We start from the raw sequence: 10287 nt of genomic DNA on the forward strand, positions 1-10287 counted from the left end.
ACTAACTCAGTCTGCTGACACATCATACTAGCTTTAGATGAACCTTTAAGTACGTTTTTGAATATAATGAGTAATGTGGATTGTGGCCCCCATTTTTTTACACTGTAAGCACTTTATGAAGGGATCATTTAATGGCCATTATCATCAAGAGGAATGATTACAGCGAGCAAAACCACTTTCACTCTTCATACAGGCATCTGACTATTGTTTTAAGACTGACAAATTGTGAACCTATCCTTTAACCCTATTTTTTGCATGTGTTGTTTTGGAAAGGCAATGACATTTTTCTTTCTTTTTTCAAAAAGAAAAACCTTTGCGCACACTGTGTTCTTTAGTGTTGGAGATGCTGGCAACTGCTACTGTATATAAATATGTAGTAAAAAAGATTAACAGTAGTGACCGCACACTTAGCCCATGAAAACATGCAATTGAATTTTTCTTTTAATGAACATTCTTCCTCTATCAAAATCCTTAATTGTATATTTATTGATTGTTATGATCACACAGTTTATTGTTTAGTTTGGAGGGCTTGGTGAAAATGAAAAAACATTGTGTTTTTCCTGTTCTGCGTGACTGAATTTCATGAAGGTGGAGGCAAGATAGACGTGGACTGAAAAAAAAGACTTCAGTGGTCAAATTCTTACACATCAAGGGTTGGAAGGCTAAATGGAAAACTAAATCCTTCATTCCTCTAAATGTCCAGGATGTGTTATTATTATATTCAAATACTTATATTGTATAAGGTAGAAAATACACACTTTAAATATGTAATAAATACTTTATTACATATTTGAGAGGTGAGAAGAGAGAAGCTAGAACAGTGTTCTGGCATTATAGTCAAATAGGCAGATTATCAGTAAATGAGACATTTCACTGAACTTATTATTTTTAGGTAACTTTCCACTTCTTGGAAAGCCTCAGTGCTCGTCTGGTCCATTTATGCTGTCCCTGTCATTGTGTGACATGTCCATGCGTCAGAATTAATCATGAAAATCATTAATGTAGAAAGTACTGTGTGAGATGTCATGTTGATAAAAAGGTGGTAAAACGCTAAGCAGCTAAAAATTAGGCCTTGTAGGCTTATCACTTGCAGAGTGAGGGGTAAAGGTCAGATCAAATGTGTTTTATGGACAAAGGTTAAAAGCAGAGCTGACACTGTGAAGCATGTGGTAAGGGTTGAGCAATATTAAAGTGCTCGGGACCAATCTTAGTGATTGGGCGTATCTCCAGTAGGGGAGACCGGGGGCAATTGTAATGTTTTTTACTTTTTCCTGCTTAACTCACAGATTTCTAGAAATACACCAGTCATCTTTATATGTAAGCGACATAAATATATGTGCTCTAATAAATAATGCAGTTAAAATGTTTTCATTAATAAGGACAAGACTGTAAGATATTAGATTTAATGCAGGAAGTCTGACTGGTACAATCGGCCCCACCAAGGGGGCAATTGTAACAGTACCTGGGGGTTGGTATAATATTGAAAAAATAAATCATATTAACCCACTGTATCTCAAATATAAGCACACCTCAAAGTAAAATCATATTACTGCTGTAGTGTCAAATATGTTTCTTAAGGGGTTTTTTTGTGTATGGTTCAAATTCTTTTAGATGTCAGACATCATACGCATTCAAAGCAAAAGTCTATTTCTATTTCTCTGTTCTAACTTTGATTTTGCCAGGTATAATAAAAACAAATCATTCAAATCACTTACATTTTGTGAAATGTTTTCATTGTCTAACAGGAAAGTATGTCAATACAGGAAAACAGGGTGCTTACAGTGGATCATGTGGTCTGCACGTCATGGCTTCAAGATCGGGGGCGATTGTAACACAGTGTTAATCTTGTATGCTAGATAGCAACACCTATATTAGCATAGGTTGTTCATGTTCATTTTTAACCAATAATATATATCACTGTGAATATATAATTCACAGTGATCTAAACTTTAGACGGTAGAAGAAAAATTCATGAGAGATCTCAGGTGTAAGTTTTGGGTTGGCTGCTGCAGAATCCCCAAAAACTAGAGTGTAACTTCATATCAGAGCTAGAGTCTAGAGACTTGGAATAAAGGTAAACTTAACTCACAAACTCCACTGCTCTGGGACATCACTTACCTTACAGATTAAAGTCAACATATTAAAAGTTTTGACTCAACGAAATTCCAAAAAACTAAAACATGAGAAACAGACAGGCCATAAATGACCACACACATTAAATATTTTATTATAGAGAGACATTTTCCTTTTTTTTAATGCAAACTGACAAAACATAGAGATACAAAAAGATATACCTAAATGGGTTTCAACTGACTTGTGGTTACTGTAAGAATTTGAGACTTAATTGAGACTTAAAACGGACTCTTCTCTATTGACTTGTAACTTTGCCTTGCTCCAAAAAAAACAACCACTTTGGGTCATACCACTGCAACTTGCAAAGAAGAAAACATTTTGTTCGAACATATACATGAATTAACGATTTGGAGTGTTCAGCTTTCTCTGCAATCGCCGGCCTGATCCGGAGAAGGTCAAGTTATAGACCTCCTGCTGGAAGCTTTCAGGATCTGACTTTATGACCTCGAAGTTGTAAACTCAGTGAGTACATTCTTATTCGAGCACTATGTGAACCACATTGTCAGGACTGTAACAAGCACCACTATCCTGCAGGGATGATCATTAGTGCACATAATGTCAGGGATCCTTGTGCCAAATGTCACTGAATGGCCCAAGCTGTGTGCCCATGTCTCTCCCCGTTTCCCTTGCCAACAAGAAAAAGACCCATTTTCTCCAAGTCCCAAACAACCATAAGACACAACTTATGTGCTTATTTACAATGCGTTTTAAAAAAAATATGGAGCTATACGACTTGGCTTCAGGGTGGGCTAAGGCTGACTAAACAAACAAATTAGATCTGTAATCTAGGGAGGCAATACATTTAAGTCAAACAACCCACATTACAATGCCTTACCTCCCTTACTAACAGAAATGGCAGCCCATCCTTATAAACACCAAAGAGAAAAAGTTATCAGTCTGGCAAAGGTCTTACAGTCTACAATTAAAAACACTTGCTGCAGTCTTGGATCAGATGATGGGGAGGCATTGGCCAGATGAACTCAGATCTACCATGTGTTTTGCTGGAAATGCCACAGTAAAATAATTTCAACTTTCACCTCTGAATAAGCTTTCCCTCAAAGAAGCTAAGAGACAGACTTATACCTTTGTCATGTGAAATGTGGACAAAAGGTTTCTCATGCTTCTTTGGGCAGCAAGCAGTGTGCACTGATGACCACTAGTAATGTAGCCAAAAGAGAGGTCCTGTGATCTTGTTGAAGATTGGGTAAGTTCATCAACTAAGTGCTTGATCTGTAACAGCCTTCATCAAAGCGACTGAAGCAACTTGGAACTTATGGTTCATGATGTCAAAAGGTTACAAAATTATCAGAAAAGTACTCCAAACAACATATTCCAAGTAATGTAAAGCCACATTTCAGTTTACATGAAGGTGAGTGCATGATGACCAATAATAAATGCAAAATATAGTATTTCTTCAAGGTGGTTTGAAATGCTGTTTCATAAGAACTCAACCCGACTCTGTGTCATCTTCTCCCTTTTTTCTGCTGCACCATAGCATATGTAAAGATATTCAAAGTACATAGATAGTAGATAACTCTCTAAAACAATTTAACAGTTAACATCTCAAACCTTAGAGGTCAGCATTGCAGGTCTCTCCCTACATACAATAATTAGCTATGAGCAACTGTTTAAGTGGCATGTGTTTCCACAGCTCCTCATTCTTACCTGTTTGCCCACAACACAGCAACTCATAACCTTTTGTGTGATGTAAAGTTAATTAGCATTCTCAGTCCATGCAGTCATGAATGTAGTGTTCATTTCCATTCTTACTTTTAGTGATCTTGACATTGCTCTGAGCAGTACTGCAGACAAGGCTTCTTGCTAGCCTGTGGATTATTGCCTGAGTTAAATTACACACCTGTCACTGTTTTAGTATCTTTATTTACAGTTGCCTGTCTGTTTTCTTGTTGCCATGAGCACTAACCAAGAATCCACATTGAAGGATATGTGTGCATGTGTATGTGTGAAAGACACAAACGGACACACAGTGAGAGTGTTGTTCATTCTTGTGCATGCATGCTCACAAGTGGATGTTCCTGTCACTTCATCTTCGTTTTGATTGTCGCTGTGATGTCTCAGAGCTGTCCATCAAGAAAATATGGGAGATCACATGAGGGACATATTCCATAACGATGCCTCAGACCGCTGAGATGCCAAAGGCTTTTGGCATAATGTTTTATTCTGTCATATCATGTCTAAGACGGAAAGGGAAGGTCATTACATCGCTTATACTAAGTGTTAAAATCTTAGGCAAACAAACTAAATTGAGTGAAATATGCATGGCAGCACTCTTTTCTATGTGAATATGTCATTTTCACTGCCCTACACATCTGTTTATCTGTTTACCACTGGGAAAATAGAAAAGGGCAAAGGTTTATAAAATACAAGCCTACAAAGCCCAAAGGGTCAAAAAAAATCCTTGTATCATTTATGTGACATGTTACCTTTGCAGTGAGAATGTATGTCTGTAGAGTGAAGATGAAATATACTTAGCATACAGTAAATATTTCAAGCACTGGAGCTACATGCGACTTAACTTTGGCATACTTTTTAAAAATAGCATCATGTCTGCAAACAATGAATAATTCAAGAACATATTTAAAAGCACACATACATGTTTTAACGATCGAGGTCTAATGTTCTCATACTGCTGTGGTTTGGTGTGTTAGTCACGAGCAATAGGCAACTCGTGATAAGAGGATAATTACAGCATTAGTGTATATTATGAGTATATTCACATTGGACGTAATAATTTGAATAATTTGAAATGATTGCAGAAGTTGTGTGAGACAAAAAATGTCCACACAATCTTTCGTGCAATGTAGCTCGATGAACTCATAATGTTCTTTGTGTCTGAAGGTATTTCTTCTTGCAATTCTGTTTTTTATGTGTTCACCAGCCTGATGTACTCAGGGTGGGAAATTCATTTTTTAAAGGGACCGTCTATTGATAGATAAATGTTCAGATTCACCTACCACTCAATAGTATATCATTATTTTGTGTCTGAAATCTACCAGCCGCTTTCATTTTTTACCAGCATTTGGCTGGTTGCTGGTGCAAATTTCCCATCCTGGACTATGTAACTTATTGGTGGTGCAGAGCGAAATGGCGCTCCCTTCATTAGCAAAATCCCAGCAGGATTTTAATTAAGACAGTAATCCACAGAGAAACAATTTTGTTAAGGAAATGCATCAGACATCTGTCTGGACAGTTATACTCTGTAATTTAAATTTTGTTATGCTGAATTATGGACAGACTAATTGGGGTTGGCCCAGGGACACTTCATGCAGATATATACTATAAGACTGACAGGGGTATGTTGTCCTTCAGACTGCTGCCTGAGGTTTTTGTCTTCCCTATCAAAACCCTGAACCACACTCTGCTTTAGCAAAGTGGGGATCCGTTTTGACCCATTGTTGAGAAAGCTCTATATAAAGTGTATGTGTCTGCTTAAGTGTCACTTGTGCTCCTTGATAGGTGTGAAAGTGCCGAGGAAGGCTGAGGTTTTGAGTCCAGTTTCATCTTTTGACTTCATAAGCAGTTTGTAACTCTAAATACACCCTTTTGTGCTTTGTATTGCAATTTCAGTTCATGTATACTTGTTGCCCTTTATGGTTCACCAAAGACACTCACCGTAGATAAATGGTGGTGTGTGAATATGGCACTTTATGAGATTCATATCCTGTCAGGCCAAAACATGTGCAAACGAAGAGCAAACAGGATTTCATCTCAGGTTCAGTGACAAATGGCTGCTACAAAGAAACAATCTCACTGTGCTTGACATTGGTATCTCTGGTCCCAACTCATCTCTTTCAGAGATGAACTCAGTCTACCTCGATTCTTTAAGGGGATCAAGGTGGAAATGTTCTGTCTCTGCTCTTTCAGACAGCAGTCACCTCATTGTCAACATTCCTCATGTGGTGTATGACCACACGTTTCATTGCAACTTAAAGAGCAATTTGGAACCAGAAGATAAAAGAAATACAAGTACTTTATCTCTTGGTGATAACTGCCTCAGGGTAGCCCTCAGTTATACAGACACGGTTGTTGTTCTTGGGCCTGAAGCAAATAAATACTGGAATCCATTTTTCTCTTCCTTGGACCTGCCTCCCAGAACCCGAGAATCAAACACTGTCATCATTTGGTCAAAGGCAAGAATGTAGGACGTTGTCATCAAGAAGAAAATATGATAAAGGATTAATAGTTAGGACATTAGAGTGAAAATAACCATCAGTCATGTAGCTTATTGAAGCATCGGTGCATGCATGATCCTGATTTAAAGCACAGGTATTTAGCGGACACAGCATCGGTACAGCTCAGAACATCATCTGGTCAGAGTCACCTTTGACCCTGGGATGAGTAAATTGGACCAGGTTTGATATAGGGACTGACTTGGTCTCTCTCTTGGACAAACAAAGATCCATTAACATTCCATGGAGCAACCAAAAGTGACAAGAACTACATAAAAGTAACGAAAGACAGATTTTGGTGCTTCCTTTGGACCCTTTCTACCATCAGATTAGAGTCACACAGACCGCCATCATGAATCAAAAGACAGTGAACATTCCTAACTTTCCCCTCTGTGTCTCCTGAAACCACACAGAGCATGAAAGTGAGAAAATTAGTGTTAAAAGCTTAAACAAGAACGTCTTAGTAAATAGTATGGTTTAAACAATACCAATTACTTATATCAGTATCAATTACCTAAAGAAACCTCCATTGTAACAGTTATTACAGTTATTTTAGTAAAAACAAATGTTAGTATGAGAATGTTACTTGAAAGTGTTACATTGATGTTATGCTTACATTATGGTATATTGGATAATCAATTATCTATCATGGAATAAGTAGAATAACAATGTGTCATGCTTGATCATATTAATCCTTTTCAGGTTTTAATGAATAGCACCTTGATGAATCAAGCTGATGCTATATTAATGCCAGAATGATACATCCTGTGTTCTGTGTTACTATGTTATAGTGTGCATTTTATAATCAGGATTATATACTGAATGAATGATGATGATGAAAAGTTTCACAGTAAAAAGCTGGAAATTAGATCCTCAAAGTAGCTGTGATGAACCTGATTGGCTGACACACAAGCCCTCCCCAGGACAAAACCCAGCTGCACCCATCTGAAACCGGCTTTGCTTGACTTGATTTGGCTTTGCTCCAGGTTTCCATCTTTTCTTTTCTTCACCTCACACATTCTTACCTTAGTCACCTTATCTTATTTTAATCTTTAGCTATTCTTTATCTAAGTTTTCTTAAGTTTTTGTAACCTTGTAACTTTTGTCAGCAAACGTACAGAGAAAAGGCCCTTTAAGTAAACACGTCATTAAGTTTTGCAGTCAGCCTGTTTTTGACCCTTTTTCAGGATTTGACGTGTGGCCAACGCTGAGATCTCTCCAGAAAGTTATTAAACAGTGAACTAGTTAAATTGAACTTTTCCTCCATCTTTCATCAACCTGCGAGAGCTTTTTGGGCAGACAAACGTCTGTCAATCCTACGACTCATCATAATCGAGAGGGACAAAGTCTGCAGGCAGACAACCACCGGACCAGGCAGTCGGAGAAACGGCCAGCTGAACCGGACCATCCTCACAGCACCCCGCCCGGACCTGCGACGCTCTCTGAGATCTTCCACTTGGTGTGCGTACGCGTAGTTCTGAAGGACGGACAGCTGAGGCCCTCCATGGATGAAAGTAGGATCCAAATTGCTTTAATCAAGGGTTGATGTCAGATCGAGTAATTCAAATTTTCTTTAAAATTAAAAGTCAGTAAAACTTACACGTTTTCTTAGTTTCCACATAATTACATATCCTTCATTTAAATTCATCATTCACCATCATCTTTCATTCATGTCGCTATATCGAGTAACCATCGGTTGAATTCATATTGTATTGCAAACTCATCATTACATTTATTTATAAATCATTTATAAGTAGTGTGTAGTTAATAAAATCAATAAAACTCAATCAATTGTGTATGTCTATTCTTTGAAGTGATACAGGGGAAGTCTACGGTTCTATTGAACTGTAGAGCCATGAACTTTAGATATTTGACTGATACTGAAATGTCTTGATTTATTAATTACGATTTATTGATTTATTAATTGGCTAATCAAACAAACAGCCAATTAAGTAGAATCTATTCCTTCTTAAGATGAAGGTGGTGCCCCTGATTATGAGAGCTTTTCATAATTTATTTTAATATTTTAATCCATAATAATAATAATCCATAATTCGCAACAGGCCTTTGGAAAAAATGTCTGCGTCCATCACTTCAATACAACTGCTCCTACATATGGGCGGCTTCCTGCAGAGACTGCATCCGTTCATATTGATTGTCTGCTCTGATTCACATTGGGCATCACTAAACACATGAAATGAGAATAAACACATACAGCCTTTCATTCGTTTGACAAATAGATATACAGTATACAGATATATAGTTGCATTTTCTGCAGGAGCTTGTTCACAACGGTCACCTTCAGAACTATGAAGGAGAATGTGTTTAAATACTGTTTGTGTTTTGCAACATAAAATGATTTTCATGCCGTATGACATTCATCTTGGCTGATCTGATTTTTGCCTATGCTTATTTATACAGTTTTATCACCAATTTTACTACGTTTCTGCTTATTTGGTGCTACAAGAACATTTTTGATTAAGTCAAGTAGGGTTCTATCCAATTAGGTAATTATGACTCTTTGCTCCACTGCTCTCCAGTCAGCAAGATATAAATCAATCAAGATGCACCATCTTGAGGATGATGTCCGTTCCCACAAATGGGATGAGGATGACCAAGGGAGTAATGTGTGATAAGGTCTCTTTAGAGAGAGGATACTAAAGATCACCCAAGTCTTTTATCGAACTGACACAAGCCATCATTGGAAAACTATTAGTGACTGGCTTAATTAATTTAAATTGTGTACTTTCCACCAGTCACGTAATGCATAGCATCAAAGATACATGGCTACCAATAATGTTTTAATAACGATCCTGAAGATATTTCCTTTATAACGATAATGATGTTAAATGTCCATTTTATAATTACTAGACACATATCCTTTTAAAACATTAACTGGATTGGGATTCCTGAGACATTCTTGCAGATTGTGATCTCTTCCTCACCTAAACAAACAGCTGAGGTCATAGAACAATATTCATTATAGAACTGAACATGGAAAATTGAAAACTATAGAACCTCACTGGTCACATAATTAAAACTATTTTCATCCACCCTCCCCCTGGGACTACACTTTGAAACCTCCAGGAGTCACCAGTCTGTGACCACAAAGTGACGCTTCAGAAATCATAATATGTGATTCAATTAACTATCATCTAAAATCTTTCCCCCGTCTGTTTTCCACTGTACCCATCTTACTCTGAAAACAGCTGGAAAGAAAAGGCACTGTGATGCTCTTTAAGTGTAGAGACTACTTTAAAAAACAGTGTGAGATGTTTGCCAATTTCAGGCATAGTTAGTACAGACATTAAGCTATCTTTCTTCATCTCGTGGTCTCTAGAGAAGATGGATGTTACTCCACCAACTGCTTCCAGGAGGGTCGATGATGGTCACTTAATACTCCACTAATCCACTGGCTAATGATCATTCTCCAGAGATGAGATGCTCTTGAGATGGTAAATAGAATGAGAAATACCAACAGATTCATACAGTCTTAGTTTTTCTTTTCTTTTTTGTTTTGTTTTTTATTTAAATTTAATAAGTGCTAGTTCATGTTTTTATAATTTTGTGGAAACTAAACTGGTTCAAACTATGTATAAAGTCTGCCACTGCACATTTTGTGCCTGAGAATCCCTATTTTATTCTCTGAATGTCTATTTCTGTCAACACCTTTCATTTTCATCCAGTGGGCTTATGTGTACTCACTCTGTCTCTTTCTTTCTTTTTTATTAGAATATCTCCCCTTTCTTTTGCTTGACATGTATTTCTTAGTTCTGTGAGCTCGTTCCTCCTAAAGCATTTTCAGAAAACTCATCCAGGGTCAGAGTCATAGATACTATGGTTAAAAAAATGTGAGTGAGTATTAAGTTTCTTATCTCTAGACAGCTGACTTAAGAAACAAGTAACAAGACTGCAAGATAGCTAGCAATATTGGTCTGTGTGGGTTTGTTCTTTTGTGTTTTAT

Source organism: Scomber scombrus, chromosome 2 (assembly GCF_963691925.1).
Source record: "Scomber scombrus chromosome 2, fScoSco1.1, whole genome shotgun sequence".
Classification (NCBI taxonomy): domain Eukaryota; kingdom Metazoa; phylum Chordata; class Actinopteri; order Scombriformes; family Scombridae; genus Scomber; species Scomber scombrus.